At 45.3% G+C, this 18,072-nt stretch overlaps 1 pseudogene; it reads left to right on the forward strand.

Moving 5' to 3' along the window:
- LOC123145299 (uncharacterized) overlaps window positions 1–16,286 on the forward strand; it is a 61,453-nt pseudogene extending 45,167 nt beyond the window's left edge.
- The last annotated feature ends 1,786 nt before the right edge of the window (window positions 16,287–18,072 follow it).

Consider the following 18,072-nt stretch of genomic DNA (forward strand, 5'->3'; position numbering starts at 1 on the left):
TATGATGCATGCATCATGCGGGGTAGGTAACGGAGGCGCGTGGCGCGGGAGCGCATCAAGGTGAGGGCCCGGTTGTCTTGAATTGGCAGAGGAGGACGGTGGCCGCCCGTTGATGGACCAGCTCCCCTCCTCGCCCCGCCTATAAAAGGGAGGGGCAGAGGAGGGCGGAGTCACTCATCCTTACATTCCTCCTCTTCTTATCTTCTGCTTCAATCGGTTATGTCGAAGGGAAGAGCCTGGAGCCAGCCCCCGGGCTCTTGGTTGGGGCTAATATCGCCACATGCTGGTGTTGATCCTTGGGGAGTGAGCCTAGTCCCTGGTGTGGTGAACCTCTTGGTTTCTTCGAGGCTCAGCCGGGAGGCGGGGCTGGAGATTGTTGGTAAACCCAGCACTGCCCCTCCCGAAAGTCTTGGGGCCGATGTCAACGAGAAGCGCGCCTTCCTGCCCGCCAAGGTGGGGAGCGGTGCGCCTCAAGCTCCCTGGCCGTCTTGGTCGCTCGCCATATTTTTGGGGAAGGTGCCGGACTGGAGTCTTGGCGCTTCTCGGGAGCAGCGGTGGTGAGGAGAAAGCGAGGGAAGACGGAGAAGGCGGGTGGCAAGGGGTCAGGTCGGAGTACGATGGCGTGGATGCCTTCGCCACCGACCAACGACCTGCCGCCTCGTCTTACCGCTCTTCCCCTCCCTCCTCGACATCATCATCACCAGCCTCCTAGGGTGGTAGCCGGGGAGGGATGTTCTCTTGGCGCCTTTGCCTCCCCTCGAGCAGTCTTCCGGCTGAGCTTTGGTGGATGACTCCACCGGCGCTCAAGCCCGGGCTTCTTGCTGGCTCTGGAGGTGGTGACCAGAGGGTGCCGCCCCGTCCTCCGTACTCCTCCTTCGCAGCCTCGCCACTCCCGGTCTTATCAGGCCGTGCCAAGCGGGTCCTGACGGGACCGGGGTGGGCTCCTGCTTGGGTGCCCCTTTTCTCGTCTTTTCCTCCTTCCGCCGCAGTGCCTGAAGGAGGGAAAACGAAAAGAGGGGATTACGGGGCACTTATCTTTTTTCAATCTTAAACCTGTCGGCACTTGCCAAATTTTAATTCAAATAATGTAATCTCTCGTGTCCATATTTATGTTCTGTAATGCTTGTACTTGTATTAGCATATTAATGAAAAAGATGAACCTTGCCGGGAACCCGTGTATGTGTATGTCCATGCAGAGGTGAGATGCCTCTTTAATATAAATAACCGAGTTTTTACCTGCCGGTACCCTTTTTGTGTGCCGAAGAGCTGCGTCCGCCGGAGAACAGGCAGAGTGACCAGCCCCCCGCCAACTTCTTTTTACCAAAGGCCACTGCGACCATCCTGACCGAAGCAATGTTCGAGTCATGGATGGGAGCACCTAAGTCTCAAAAGAGTGGCGGGGCTTTCTAGTTTACAAGTTATAGCTTACAGAACACTAACAGACAGGAGGTAGAACTTATCTGCATGGCTCGCCTGATGAGGACATCAATACCATTGTTACACCCACAACCCCAGCTACTATACATACTGGACCGATTACTAGAGCTCGCGCACGCCAATTAAATTACCAGGTACTTTCGTTTCTTGGTAATGGTTCTAATGTTCATGAGAATATGATGCTGCCTAAACTGGATACATTTGTTTTGCTTACAAATGAAGGGCCTAGCTTGGAGAAGGATGAACATTGGAGCAAGAACAAGCATGGAGTTGATGGCGTGCGCAAGGGAGACAAGAACAGAGTTTCAAGTGATGATTTCAGGACTTTGAAGCCACCATAATGAGTGCATGAAGCCTTGGACAAAATATACAAGATGCCACTTCATAATTTTCGTCCAGAGGCTATTCTAGGTGCTGTGTCACCTTATTTTTGGGCCAGGCCCATGTAATTTCGAAATACTTCAATATAGGCTGTTTTTAGAGTCCGTATGTGTGGGGAAACAAGGGTTAGGGTGGGTTTCGGACCCCTCCTCCAAGGGCCACGAAATTCCCCCCTCTTCCTCCATATATACAGCCCCTAGGGCATCGTTTAGACTTTGGGTTTTGTTTAGATTAAAAGTTCGCCATAGCTGCAACTTCGCGTACTTCGTTTGTGTTCAACGACCAGACAAAGGCGTCACGGAACCCCACCTTCATTAATAAAGCTTTCCTCTTTTATTCATAATATCCAGATTGCAATCTCAATTTCTTGCTTGTTCTTCGTTTGCTCGCAGGAAAGACCCTCGTGGTCAGGTTGATCGTGCTCCGGCGTGGTCAATAACCCCTCGGAATTTGGTTTAGCGATTGCTAAGGTGCGACGTCTTCGCACGTTCGTAGTCGGATCGTCAAAGTCGACTCCCACAGAAAACGATTGCTATCGCATCGAAACATCAGGACACCTTTGCCTCTATCAAGTGGTATCAGATTTCCAGGTTGCTCGGTGAGATTTTACAGTTTTTCGTAGTTTAGATCGAGTCTGTTCTTCATACCTATAGTCCACGAAAAAGCCAAAAATAATAATATTAGGGTTAGTTCATTTTATCCGAACCAATCTGAGCCTTTGCATAATCTTTTCTGTATTTGCTTTGTTGAATTTGCGGTTGCATCGTCGTGTCAAGTTGCTGGTCCTAGCGTCTAGTACTTTAGAGTTTCGAGTTCTGTTCACAAGTTGTCACGCCGCCGCCGCACCATCGTCATCACCGCTGCCATATACCACCATTGTCATCACGGTTGCCATATACCACCATCATCATCACCGCTGCCATATACCACCATCGTCATCACCGCTGCCATATACCACCATCGTCATCGCCGCTACCATATACCACATATCCACCGCCATCACGCTAATCCGAGTCTACCTCCATCACAGATTCGCCACCAGTCCGTGTTCCATCGCCCTGCAAATATCTGCCACCAGTCTGAGTTTCCACCAGATTCATCTCCGCCACCAGTCCGAGTCCAGTAGTTATTGCTTTGTTCTCGATTTCCAGATCACGCGATACTCCGAGTCGTGACAGAATAGGACTCCCCAACTTCCGAGCCATCCGGAGAAGAAAAATAGTTCCAGTTTCAAAAAATAAAACTAAGTCTTGAAAATTCTGGCTAGGCAATTTTTAGGACATTTGTAGACTTTTTCGGAAAAAAATTGTTGCGGAGCAAAAAAAAGAGGAAAAAAAAGTGCAAAAAAAAGTGAAAAAAGAAAAAAAATCAGAGTGTGCTCCTCCCTTGTTTACGTGCAGCGCCGTGATTTTGTTAGTGTTCTAGGCTCGCGTCTCTAGTACGGTCTAGCCTAGGACCAGCACAGTACCGTCGTTGAGCGTTTATTCAACTTTGCATCTCTGAATTGATTATTGCTAACCCTTTTTGCTACCATATTATAAGCCTTCCCAGCTCCACATACATCTACATCGTGCGTTTGACTCTCCCTGGTAATCGCTCTATCCAAGCTTTGAGAGTTTTGACTACATCGGTTGCCGATCACCGCCTGCTGCTGGGTAAGAATTTGAGATTTGCTTGACGGATTTGTGACACCCACCACCACCACTTGTTAGTAGTCTATAGGATCATATTCTTGTGTGTTTCTATTGCTGCTAACCATGCCAGGATCACAAGCTGACGAGATTGACTGGGAGAACTTAACGAACAAGGAGCTTCATGATAAGTTTAAGCAAATGATGACTGAACAGGTGCAAGATGTGCTGAACTATTTTGAAGAGGCCATGGAGAAGATCACTGGCCTTGAGAAGACGTTCGAAACAAAGCTCGATAACATATTTAATGAACTGCTTGCGCGTGTTCCACCACCGGCTGCACCTGCCACACCTCTGCAACAACAACAACAACAACAACAACAACAACAACAACAACGACTACCTCCACGTCGGGAAACAGCCCTTCGCCGAGCGAGTCGTGTCCCTCTTCAGCCTGGCCAAACTGCTGGTGCTTCTGTTGATACTTCTGTGGCTCCTGCTGCTGATGTGGAGGAGGATGATTATGCGGGAGATTACGAGCATGAGGTTGATCAAAATCAAAACTACGTGCAACCACCAGCTCCACAACCACCAGGTCGTCCACATGCAAATAATGGCAGTGTTAGGGCTCCCCCTCAGGTACGAGATCATGACCATCTCCCTAAACTGAAATTGAATATTCCACCATTTGAGGGTAGATATGTTCCTGATATATATCTTACTTGGGAGTTAGAAAATGAACAACGATTTACATGTTTACAATATCCTGAGGAGAGACGTGTTCCTGTTGCTGTTTGTGCTTTCACTAGCTTTGCATGTGTTTGGTGGTCTGAACATTGTAGATTATATCATGTTCCAGCTACTTGGGCTGCTTTGAAAACTGCTATGCGTACTCGTTGGGTTCCACCATATTATCAACGTGAATTACTTCAAAAATTGCAGCGCTTAAGACAAGGAAAAAATTATGTAGAAGAATATTATCAGGAATTACAAACTGGCTTGATTAGATGTGGTATTGTTGAGGAGAATGAAGCTATGCTTGCACGTTTTATGGGTGGACTAAATAGAGAGATTCAGACCATTCTAGAGTATAAGGATTATAATAATATCACTCGTTTATTCCATCCTGCTTGTAAAGCTGAACGTGAAGTGCAGGATCGACAGGCATTGGCGCGACTAACTTTTCTGCAGGTCGACCTTCATCATGGACACCACGTGCATCATCTACTTCCACTGCACCATCACCTCCTTCAGGTGCCACCTCCAACCGTGATACAAGAAAGCAGGCACAACCACCACTATTTGCCAATAGCACACCTGCTGGGCCTGCACAGAGCTCTTCTTCTTCCATGGCGTCAACAGGGCACACAAGTGATATTATTTGTCGTCGTTGAAAGGGAAGAGGACATTTTGCGAGAGAATGCAAATCTCAGCGTGTGATGATTGCTACTGAGGATGGTGGGTATGAGTCCGCTAGTGACTATGATGAGGAGACTTTGGCTCTTATTACACATGAAGAACACGGTGGAGATGATTCTGATCATGAGACGCAATACATGGCTGCTGAAGATGCTGACAGGTATGAATGTTTAGTTGCTCAACGTGTTTTGAGTGTGCAGGTTACACAAGCTGAGCAAAATCAGAGGCATAATTTGTTCCATACAAAGGGAGTTGTGAAGGAACGTTCTATTCGCGTCATCATACATGGAGGGAGCTGCAACAACTTGGCTAGCATGGAGATGGTGGAGAAGCTATGTCTCACCACAAGACCACATCCACATCCTTACTACATCCAATGGTTCAACAACAGCGGCAAGGTTAAGGTAACACGTACTGTTCGGGTGCATTTTAGTATCTCTACATAGGCTGATTATGTTGATTGTGATGTGGTACCTATGCAAGCATGTTCCTTATTACTTGGTAGAACATGGCAATTTGATGAAAAATCTATACACCATGGTAGAAACAATCAGTATACTCTTGTTCATAAGGATAAAAATATTACTTTGCTTCCTATGACTCCTGATTCCATTTTGAAAGATGATATTCATAGAGCTAATAAAGCAAAACAGGAGAAAAATAAGAGTGAAAATCAGATTGTGGCAAAAGAATTTGAGCAACAAATGAAGCCTAATAATAAACCATTTAGTGTTCCTTCATAAATTAAATTGAAAAGTGCATGTTTACTTGCCACCAAATCTAATATTGATGAGCTTGTTTTTAGCAAATCTGTTTGCTATGCTTTTGTGTGCAAAGAGGCATTATTTTCATTCGAGGACGTGCCTTCCTCTTTGCCCCCTGCTATCACTAACATTTTGCAGGAGTTCGCTGACGTCTTCCCACAAGACGTGCCACCGGGATTACCACCTATTCGAGGGATTGAGCATCAAATTGACTTAATTCTCGGTGTATCGCTACCCAACCGTGCACCATACCGTACCAATCCAGAGGAGACGAAGGAGATTATGCGTCAAGTACAGGAGCTGCTCGACAAATGTTATATTCGCGAATCCCTTAGTCCTTGTGCTGTTCCTATTATTCTAGTGCCGAAAAAGGATGGTACGTCGCGTATGTGTGTTGATTGTAGAGGCATTAATAATATTACTATTCGTTATCGTCATCCTATTCCTAGGCTAGATGATATGCTTGATGAATTGAGTGGCTCTACAATATTCTCCAAAGTTGATTTGCGTAGTGGATACCATCAAATTCGTATGAAATTGGGAGATGAATGGAAAACAGCTTTTAAAACTAAGTTTGGTTTATATGAGTGGTTAGTCATGCCTTTTGGGTTAACTAATGCACCTAGTACTTTCATGAGACTAATGAACGAAGTTTTACGTGCTTTCATTGGACGATTTGTGGTAGTCTATTTTGATGATATACTGATTTATAGCAAATCTTTGGAAGAACATTTGGAACATTTACGTGTTGTTTTTATTGCTCTACGTGATGCACGTTTGTTTGGTAACCTTGGGAAGTGCACCTTTTGCACCGACCGAGTATCTTTTCTTGGCTATGTTGTTACTCCACAGGGAATTGAAGTTGATAAAGCCAAGATTGAAGCTATTGAGAGTTGGCCGCAGCCCAAAACGGTCACACAAGTGAGGAGTTTTCTTGGACTCGCTGGTTTCTATAGGCGTTTTGTGCGAGATTTTAGCACCATAGCTGCACCTCTCAATGAGCTTACAAAGAAGGATGTGCCTTTTGTTTGGGATACCGCACAGGAAGAAGCCTTCATGATATTGAAAGATAAGTTGACACATGCTCCTTTACTCCAACTTCCTGATTTTAATAAGACTTTTGAGCTTGAATGTGATGCTAGTGGAATTGGATTAGGAGGTGTGTTATTACAAGATGGCAAACCTGTTGCATACTTTTCTGAAAAATTGAGTGGGCCTAGTCTGAACTATTCTACTTATGATAAAGAATTATATGCTCTTGTTCGGACCTTAGAAACATGGCAACATTATTTGTGGCCCAAAGAATTTGTTATACATTCTGATCATGAATCTTTGAAACACATTAAAAGTCAAGCTAAACTGAACCGTAGACATGCTAAATGGGTTGAATTCATTGAGACTTTCCCTTATGTCATTAAACACAAGAATGGTAAAGAAAATGTTATTGCTGATGCATTGTCTCGTCGTTATACTATGCTTTCACAACTTGACTTTAAAATATTTGGTTTGGAGACCATCAAAGATCAATATGTGCATGATGCTGAATTTAAAGATATATTGCAGAATTGTAAAGAAGGTAGAACATGGACCAAGTTCGTCGTTAACGATGGATTTGTGTTTCGTGCTAACAAGCTATGCATTCCAGCTAGCTCCGTTCGTCTTTTGTTGTTGCAGGAGGCGCATGGAGGAGGACTAATGGGACACTTTGGCGTGAAGAAGACGAAGGATATACTTGCTACACATTTCTTTTGGCCAAAGATGAGACGGGATGTTGAGCGTTTTGTTGCTCGGTGCACTACATGTCAAAAAGCTAAGTCACGACTCAATCCTCATGGTTTATGCCTTTGCCTGTACCTAGTGTTCCTTGGGAGGATATATCTATGGACTTTGTTTTAGGTTTACCTCGAACAAAGAAGGGGAGGGATAGCATATTTGTTGTCGTGGATAGATTCTCAAAACTGGCACACTTTATACCATGTCATAAAAGCGATGATGCTGTTAATGTTGCTGATTTGTTCTTCCGTGAAATTATTCATTTGCATGGTGTGCCAAATACTATTGTTTCAGATCGTGATACTAAATTTCTTAGCCACTTTTGGAGATGTTTATGGGCTAAGTTGGGGACTAAACTGCTTTTTAGTACTACTTGTCACCCCCAAACTGATGGACAAACTGAAGTAGTCAATAGAACATTGTCTACTATGCTTAGGGCTGTTTTGAAGAATAATAAGAAAATGTGGGAAGAATGCTTGCCTCATATTGAGTTTGCTTATAATCGTTCATTGCATTCTACTACTAAGATGTGCCCTTTTGAAATTTTGTATGGTTTCCTACCTCGTGCACCTATTGATTCGTTGCCTCTTCCATCTTCGGAGAAGGTTAATTTTGATGCTAAACAACGTGCTGAATTGATCTTAAAAATGCATGAGTTAACTAAGGAAAACATTGAGCGTATGAATGCTAAATACAAACTTGCTGGAGATAAGGGTAGAAAACATGTTGTGTTTGCACCTGGAGATCTTGTTTGGTTACATTTGCGTAAGGATAGATTTCCTGATTTGCGCAAATCAAAGCTAATGCCACGTGCTGATGGTCCTTTTAAGGTGTTAGAGAAAATAAATGATAATGCATATAAACTTGAGCTGCCTGCAGATTTTGGGGTTAGTCCCACTTTTAACATTGCAGATTTGAAGCCTTATTTGGGTGAGGGAGATGAGCTTCCGTCGAGGACGACTTCATTTCAAGAAGGGGAGGATGATGAGGACATCAATACCATTGTTACACCCACAGCCCCTGCTGCTATACATACTGGACCAATTACTAGAGCTCGCGCACGCCAATTAAATTACCAGGTACTTTCGTTTCTTGGTAATGATTCTAATGTTCATGAGAATATGATGCTGCCTAAATTGGATACATTTGTTTTGCTTACAAATGAAGGGCCTAGCTTGGAGAAGGATGAACATTGGAGCAAGAACAAGCATGGAGTTGATGGCATGCGCAAGGGAGACAAGAACAGAGTTTCAAGTGATGATTTCAGGACTTTGAAGCCACCATAATGAGTACATGAAGCCTTGGACGAAATATACAAGATGCCACTTCATAATTTTCGTCCAGAAGCTATTCTAGGGTCTGCGTCACCTTATTTTTGGGCCAGGCCCATGTAATTTCGAAATACTTCAATATAGGCTGTTTTTAGAGTCCGTATGTGTGGGGAAACAAGAGTTAGGGTGGGTTTCGGACCCCTCCTCCAAGGGCCACGAAATCCCCCCCCCCCCCTCTTCCTCCATATATACAGCCCCTAGGGCATCGTTTAGACTTTGGGTTTTGTTTAGATTAAAAGTTTGCCATAGCTGCAACTTCGCGTACTTCGTTTGTGTTCAACGACCAGACAAAGGCGTCACAGAACCCCACCTTCATTAATAAAACTTTCCTCTTTTATTCGCAATATCCAGATTGCAATCTCAGTTTCTTGCTTGTTCTTCGTTTGCTCGCAGGAAAGACCCTCGTGGTCAGGTTGATCGTGCTCCGGCGTGGTCAATAACCCCTCGGAAGTTGGTTTAGCGATTGCTAAGGCGCGACTTCTTCGCACGTTCGTAGTCGGATCGTCAAAGTCGACTCCCACAGAAAACAATTGCTATCTCATCGAAACATCGGGACACCTTTGCCTCTATCATCGCCGGGGGTTGCTGTGTCGGGCAATCTTCTCTACTCCTTGTCGAAGCCGAGTTCGCGGCAGGAACCTGCAGCTTCATGTAGATGAGAATGAATGCATGATGCGATCCTATCTATATGCATATGCAAATGCTCATGAAATGCTTATGCTGTGATCTTGGAATGCACATGCATGCATGCAATCTTTGTCGGGGGCCCCCCACAACGCTTCTTTATTTTCTCTTGCACGGGTCATCGCCCCGGCTATGTACAAGGGGTTACATGCAGCTGAGGCAAGGCATGTACAAAAGGGTGGCTGCCGGGCACGGCCCGACAGCCGTGCCTTACGGGTAGAACTTGTGGAGATGCTCAATATTCCATGAGTTTTGCAACTGAGTGCCATCTCCGGTCTCCAGACAGACTACGCCAGGTCTGGTGACTCGTACTACCCGGTAAGGGCCTTCCCACTTCGGTGACAACTTGTTTGTACCCTTGGTGGACTGAACGCGCCTAAGGACATGGTCACCTTCCTCAAAACATCGGGCGTGAACCCTGCGGCTATGATAGTGACGCAGGGCTTGCTGGTAGCGTGCAGCACGCGTAGCAACCTAGAGACGGTTCTCCTCGAGTAGCAAAACATCGTCACGCCGGTGCTGATCTCGCGCTACTTCATCGTAGGCAAGCACTCGAGGCGACCCGTAAATGAGTTTCGTGGGGATAACTGCTTCTGCCCAGTAGACCAGGGAGAAGGGAGTCTGCTCGGTAGCTCGGTTTGGTGACGTTCTGAGGGACCAGAGAACTATTGGCAGCTCCTCGATCCACCGCCTGCCGTGCTTCTGCATCGTATCGAAAGTTCTTGTCTTGAGTCCACGCAACACTTCAGTGTTCGCCCTCTCAGCTTGTCCATGAAGGAAATATGCCCTAGAGGCAATAATAAAGTTGTTATTTATATTTCCTTATATCATGATAAATGTTTATTATTCATGCTATAGTTGTATTAATCGGAAACTTAGTACATGTGTGAATATATAGGCAAACTAAGTGTCACTAGTATGCCTCTACTTGACTAGCTCATTGAATCAAAGATGGTTAAGTTTCCTAGCCATAGACATGAGTTGTCATTTGATTAACGGGATCACATCATTAGAGAATGATGTGATTGACTTGACCCATTCCGTTAGCTTAGCATTTGATCGTTTAGTATATTGCTATTGCTTTCTTCATGACTTATACATGTTCCTATGACTATGAAATTATGCAACTCCCGAATACCGGAGGAACACTTTGTGTGCTACCAAACGTCACAACATAACTGGGTGATTATACAGGTGCTCTACAGGTGTCTCCGAAGGTACTTGTTGGGTTGGCATAGATCGAGATTAGGATTTGTCACTCCTATTGTCGGAGAGGTATCTCTGGGACCTCTCGGTAATACACATCACTATAAGCCTTGCAAGCAATGCTACTAATGAGTTAGTTGCGGAATGATGTATTACGGAACGAGTAAAGAGACTTGGCGGTAACGAGATTGAACTAGGTATTGAGATACCGACGATCGAATCTCGGGCAAGTAACATACCGATAACAAAGGGAACAATGTATGTTGTTATGCGGTTTGACCGATAAAGATCTTCGTAGAATATGTAGGAGCCAATATGAACATCCACGTTCCGCTATTGGTTATTGACCGGAGACGTGTCTCGGTCATGTCTACATAGTTCTCGAACCCGTAGGGTCCGCACGCTCAACGTTCGGTGACGATCGGTATTATGAGTTTTTGTGTGTTGATGCACCGAAGGTAGTTCGGAGTCCCGGATATGATCACGGACATGACGAGGAGTCTCGAAATGGTCGAGACGTAAAGATCGATATATTGGCGACTCTGTTCGGACACCGGAAGTGTTTCGGGAGGTTTCAGACATATACCGGAGTACCGGGGGGTTACCGAAACCCCCCGGGGAGTATATTGGACCTAAGGGGCCTTAGTGGGAGAAGAGGAGGGGCGGCCAGGGCAGCCGCGCCCCCCCTCCCCCTCTAGTCCGAATTGGACAAGGAGGGGGCGGCGCCCCCCTTTCCTTCTCTCCCTCTCTCCCTTCCCTCCCCTCTCCTACTCCTACTTGGAAGGGGGGAGTCCTACTCCGGTGGAAGTAGGAGTCCTCATGGGGTGCGCCATAGGAGGCCGGCCCCCTCCCCCTCCTCGACTCCTTTATATACGGGGAGGGGGCACCCCTTGGAGACACAACAATTGATCATTGATCTTTTAGCCGTGTGCGTTGCCCCCCTCCACCATAATCCACCTCGGTCATATCGTAGCGGTTCTTAGGCGAAGCCTTGCGTCGGTAGCATCATCATCACCATCATCACGCCGTCGTGCTGACGGAACTCTCCGTCGAAGCTCTGCTGGATCGGAGTTCGTGGGACGTCACCGAGCTGAACGTGTGCTGAACTTGGAGGTGCCGTGCGTTCGGTACTTGGATCGGTCGGATCATGAAGACGTACGACTACATCAACCGCGTTCTCATAACGCTTCCGCTTATGGTCTACGAGGGTACGTGGACGACACTCTCACCTCTCGTTGCTATGCATCACCATGATCTTGCGTGTGCATAGGAATTTTTTTGAAATTACTACGTTCCCCAATAGTGGCATCTGAGCCAGGTTTATGCGTAGATGTTATATGCACGAGTAGAACACAAATGAGTTGTGGGCGATACAAGTCATACTACTTACCAGCATGTCATACTTTGATTCGGCGGTATTGTTGGATGAAACGGCCCGGACCGACATTACGCGTACGCTTATGCGAGACTGGTTCTACCGACGTGCTTTGCACACAGGTAGCTGGCGGGTGTCAGTTTCTCCAACTTTACTTGAATTGAGTGTGGCTACGCCCGGTCCTTGTGAAGGTTAAAACAGCACATACTTGACGAAATATCATTGTGGTTTTGATGCGTAGGTAAGAACGGTTCTTGCTCAGCCCGTAGCAGCCACGTAAAACTTGCAACAACGAAGTAGAGGACGTCTAACTTGTTTTTACAGGGCATGCTGTGATGTGATATGGTCAAGACATGATGCTAAATTTTATTGTATGAGATGATCATGTTTTGTAACAGAGTTATCGGCAACTGGCAGGAGCCATATGGTTGTCTCTTTATTGTATGAAATGCAATCGCCATGTAATTGCTTTACTTTATCACTAAGCGGTAGCGATAGTCGTAGAAACAATAGTTGGCGAGACGACAACGATGCTACGATGGAGATCAAGGTGTCACGCCGGTGACGATGGTGATCATGACGGTGCTTTGGAGATGGAGATCAAAGGCACAAGATGATGATGGCCATATCATATCACTTACATTGATTGCATGTGATGTTTATCTTTTATGCATCTTATTTTGCTTAGATCGACGGTAGCATTATAAGATGATCTCTCACTAAATTTCAAGGTATAAGTGTTCTCCCTGAGTATGCACCGTTGCGAAAGTTCGTCGTGCCGAGACACCACGTGATGACCGGGTGTGATAAGCTCTACGTTCACATACAACGGGTGCAAGCCAGTTTTGCATACGTAGATACTTGGGTTAAACTTGACGAGCCTAGCATATGCAGATAGGCCTCGGAACACTGAGACCGAAAGGTCGAGCGTGAATCATATAGTAGATATGATCAGCACAGTGATGTTCACCATTGAAAACTACTCCATCTCACGTGATGATCGGACATGGTTTAGTTGATATGGATCACGTGATCACTTAGATGATTAGAGGGATGCCTATCTAAGTGGGAGTTCTGATTAAATTGAACTTTAATTTATCATGAACTTAGTACCTGATAGTATTTTGCATGTCTATGTTGTTGTAGATAGATGGCCCGTGTTGTTGTTCCGTTGAATTTTAATGCATTCCTTGAGAAAGCAAAGTTGAAAGATCATGGTAGCAATTACACGGACTGGGTCCGTAACTTGAGGATTATACTCATTGCTGCATAGAAGAATTACGTCCTGGAAGCACCGCTAGGTGCCAAACCCGTTGCAGGAGCAACGCCAGATGTTATGAACGTCTGGCAGAGCAAAGCTGATGACTACTCGATAGTTCAGTGTGCCATGCTTTACAGCTTAGAACCAGGACTTCAACTACGTTTTGAACGTCATGGAGCATATGAGATGTTCCAGGAGTTGAAGTTAATATTTCAAGCAAATGCCCGGATTGAGAGATATGGAGTCTCCAATAAGTTCTATAGCTGCAAGATGGAGGAGAATAGTTCTGTCAGTGAGCATATACTCAAAATGTCTGGGTATAACAATCACTTGATTCAACTGGGTGTTAATCTTCCGGATGATAGTGTCATTGACAGAATTCTTCAATCACTGCCACCAAGCTACAAGAGCTTCGTGATGAACTATAATATGCAAGGGATGGATAAGACCATTCCCGAGCTCTTCACGATGCTAAAGGCTGCGGAGGTAGAAATCAAGAAGGAGCATCAAGTGTTGATGGTCAACAAGACCACCAGTTTCAAGAAAAAGGGTAAAGGGAAGAAGGGGAACTTCAAGAAGAACTGCAAGCAAGTTGCTGCTGAAGTGAAGAAACCCAAGTCTGGACCTAAGCCTGAGACTGAGTGCTTCTACTGCAAAGGGACTGGTCACTGGAAGCGGAACTGCCCCAAGTATTTGGTGGATAAGAAGGATGGCAAAGTGAACAAAGGTATATGTGATATACATGTTATTGATGTGTACCTTACTAATGCTCGCAGTAGCACCTGGGTATTTGATACTGGTTCTGTTGCTAATATTTGCAACTCGAAATAGGGACTACGGATTAAGCGAAGATTGGCTAAGGACGAGGTGACGATGCGCGTGGGAAATGGTTCCAAAGTCGATGTGATCGCGGTCGGCACGCTACCTCTACATCTACCTTCGGGATTAGTTTTAGACCTGAATAATTGTTATTTGGTGCTAGCGTTGAGCATGAACATCATATCTGGATCTTGTTTGATGCGAGACGGTTATTCATTTAAATCTGAGAATAATGGTTGTTCTATTTATATGAGTAATATCTTTTATGGTCATGCACCCTTGAAGAGTGGTCTATTTTTGATGAATCTTGATAGTAGTGATACACATATTCATAATATTGAAGCTAAAAGATGCAGAGTTGATAATGATAGTGCAACTTATTTGTGGCACTGCCGTTTAGGTGATATTAGTGTAAAGTGCATGAAGAAACTCCATTCTGATGGACTTTTGGAATCACTTGATTATGAATCACTTGGTACTTGCGAACCATGCCTCATGGGCAAGATGACTAAAACGCCGTTCTCCGGAACTATGGAGCGAGCAACAGATTTGTTGGAAATCATACATACTGATGTATGTGGTCCGACGAATGTTGAGGCTCGGGGCGGGTATCGTTATTTTCTCACCTTCGCAGATGATTTGAGCAGATATGGGTATATCTACTTAATGAAACATAAGTCTGAAACATTTGAAAAGTTCAAAGAATTTCAGAGTGAAGTGGAAAATCATCGTAACAAGAAAATAAAGTTTCTGCGATCTGATCGTGGAGGAGAATATTTGAGTTACGAGTTTGGTCTTCATTTGAAATAATGCGGAATAGTTTCGCAACTCACGCCACCCAGAACACCACAGCGTAATGGTGTGTCCGAACGTCGTAATCGTACTTTACTAGATATGGTGCGATCTATGATGTCTCTTACTGATTTACCGCTATCGTTTTGGGGTTATGCTTTAGAGACGGCTGCATTCACGTTAAATAGGGCACCATCTAAATCCGTTGAAACGACGCCTTATGAACTGTGGTTTGGCAAGAAACCAAAGTTGTCGTTTCTTAAAGTTTGGGGTTGCAATGCTTATGTGAAAAAGCTTCAACCTGATAAGCTCGAACCCAAATCGGAGAAATGTGTCTTCATAGGATACCCAAAGGAGACAACTGGGTACACCTTCTATCACAGATCCGAAGGCAAGACATTCGTTGCTAAGAATGGATCCTTTCTAGAGGAGTTTCTCTCGAAAGAAGTGAGTGGGAGGAAAGTAGAACTTGATGAGGTAACTGTACCTGCTCCCTTATTGGAAAGTAGTTCGTCACAGAAATCTGTTCCTTTGACTCCTACACCAATTGGTGAGGAAGCTAATGATGATGATCATGTAACTTCAGATCAAGTTACTACTGAACCTCGTAGGTCAACTAGAGTAAGATCAGCACCAGAGTGGTACGGTAATCCTGTTCTGGAGGTCATGTTACTAGACCATGACGAACCTACGAACTATGAGGAAGCGATGATGAGCCCAGATTCCGCAAAATGGCTTGAGGCCATGAAATCTGAGATAGGATCCATGTATGAGAACAAAGTGTGGACTTTGGTTGACTTGCCCGATGATCGGCAAGCCATAGAGAATAAATGGATCTTCAAGAAGAAGACTGACGCTGATGGTAATGTTACTGTCTACAAAGCTCGACTTGTCGCGAAAAGTTATCGACAAGTTCAAGGAGTTGACTATGATGACACTTTCTCACTCGTAGCGATGCTTAAGTCCGTCTGAATCATGTTAGCTATTGCTGCATTTTATGATTATGGAATTTGGCAAATGGATGTAAAGACTGCATTCCTTAATGGATTTCTGGAAGAAGAGTTGTAAATGATGCAACTTGAAGGTTTTATCAATCCAAAGGATGCTAACAAAGTGTGCAAGCTCCAGCGATCCATCTATGGACTGGTGCAAGCATCTCGGAGTTGGAATAAACGTTTTGATAGTGTGATCAAAGCATATGGTTTTCTACAGACTTTTGGAGAAGCCTGTATTTACAAGAAAGTGAGTGGGAGCTCTGTAGCATTTCTAATATTATATGTGGATGATATATTCTTGATTGGAAATGATATAGAATTTCTTGATAGCATAAAAGGATACTTGAATAAGAATTTTTCAATGAAAGACCTCGGTGAAGCTGCTTATATATTGGGCATTAAGATCTATAGAGATAGATCAAGACGCCTAATTGGACTTTCACAAAACACATACCGTGATAAAGTTTTGAAGAAGTTCAAAATGGATCAAGCAAACAAAGGGTTCTTGCCTGTGTTACAAGGTGTGAAGTTGAGTCAGACTCAATGCCCGACCACTGCAGAGATCACACAAGCAACTTTACCCAGGTTCGGGCCGCCGCGAGGCGTAAAACCCTACTCCTGCATTGGTGGATTGTTGGTGGAAAGGTGGTGGCGGAGCGTAGTACACTTGCCCGGCAGGGGTTGCCTCGGGGCAGCAGCGACTACGCGCGTATGGGGGTGTGAGTTACCCAACCTTCTAACCCTTTCTACGTTTGCAATGGGCCTCCTTTTATAGATCAAGGGGTTACCACAATGGCAAAGTAGTCATTACGCACTGATAAGATAGCAAACAGTGCTATCATACCTAACTCTGCGGGCTGACTGGGCGCATTAAATGCACTGCTCAATGTCACATCGCTGGTTGCCCGGCAAGGCTTGCCGGGCTATCTTGCCAGCTCCGCGTCTGCTCGCTTGACACGTCGTAGGACGGGTGTCATCTGTGGGCTTCTCCTATAGAAAATGGCTGCCACTTAATCACTTTGCAGCTTGACACCGCACTGATCGACGACGTGGGTTGTGGTAGAGAGGTTGGTGAGGTGGTTCTGCCTCCATGAGTCCCGGCAGGCTCTGTCGGGGCGCTTTGGTTGTCTACTTCTGGGATGGCCTTGCCCCTTGCCGGGCTCGCCTTCCCGGCAAGGGACACTTTTCCCTTGGAGATATCTTGCTTCTCTGGCTCGATCTTGGCTCCTCTTATCTGCATGTTGATCCTTCGAATTCCTTGGTCTCTTGCACTCTGACTTGGCTGGTGCTTCGATCTTGTTCTCGTGTCTGTGCACAATCTGGGCAACAGACCCAGGGTTTGTTGCACCGACAGAAGCCCCCGAGCCTGCCCCAAACGCATTGCCGAGCGTCGTCGGGGTACGGCCCAATAAATGCGCAGGCAAGGGTTGCTGAAGAGGCTGGTTGATGAGGACATCAATACCATTGTTACACCCACAGCCCCTGCTGCTATACATACTGGACCAATTACTAGAGCTCGCGCACGCCAATTAAATTACCAGGTACTTTCGTTTCTTGGTAATGATTCTAATGTTCATGAGAATATGATGCTGCCTAAATTGGATACATTTGTTTTGCTTACAAATGAAGGGCCTAGCTTTGAGAAGGCTGAACATTGGAGCAAGAACAAGCATGGAGATGATGGCATGCACATGGGGGACAAGAACGGAGTTACAAGTGATGATTTCAGGACATTGAAGCCACCATAATGCGTGCATGAAGCCTTGGACGAAATATACAAGATGCTACTTCATAACTTTCGTCCAGAGGCTATTCTAGGTGCTGCGTCACCTTATTATTGGGCCAGGCCCATGTAATTTCGAAATACTTGAGTATAGGCTATTTTTAGAGTCCGTATGTGTGGGGAAACAAGAGATAGGGTTGGTTTCGGACCCCTTCCCCAAGGGCCACGAAATTCCCCCCTCTTCCTCCATATATACAGCCCTTAGGGCGTCGTTTAGACTTTGGGTTTTGTTTAGATTAAAAGTTCGCCATAGCTGCAACTTCGCGTACTTCGTTTGTGTTCAACGACCAGACAAAGGCGTCACAGAACCCCACCTTGATCAATAAAGCTTTCATCTTATATTCGCAATATCCAGATTGCAATCTCAGTTTCTTGCTTGTTCTTCGTTTGCTCGCAGGAAACAGACCCTCGTGGTCAGGTT

Source organism: Triticum aestivum, chromosome 6D, assembly GCF_018294505.1.
Source record: "Triticum aestivum cultivar Chinese Spring chromosome 6D, IWGSC CS RefSeq v2.1, whole genome shotgun sequence".
In the NCBI taxonomy this organism is placed as follows: domain Eukaryota; kingdom Viridiplantae; phylum Streptophyta; class Magnoliopsida; order Poales; family Poaceae; genus Triticum; species Triticum aestivum.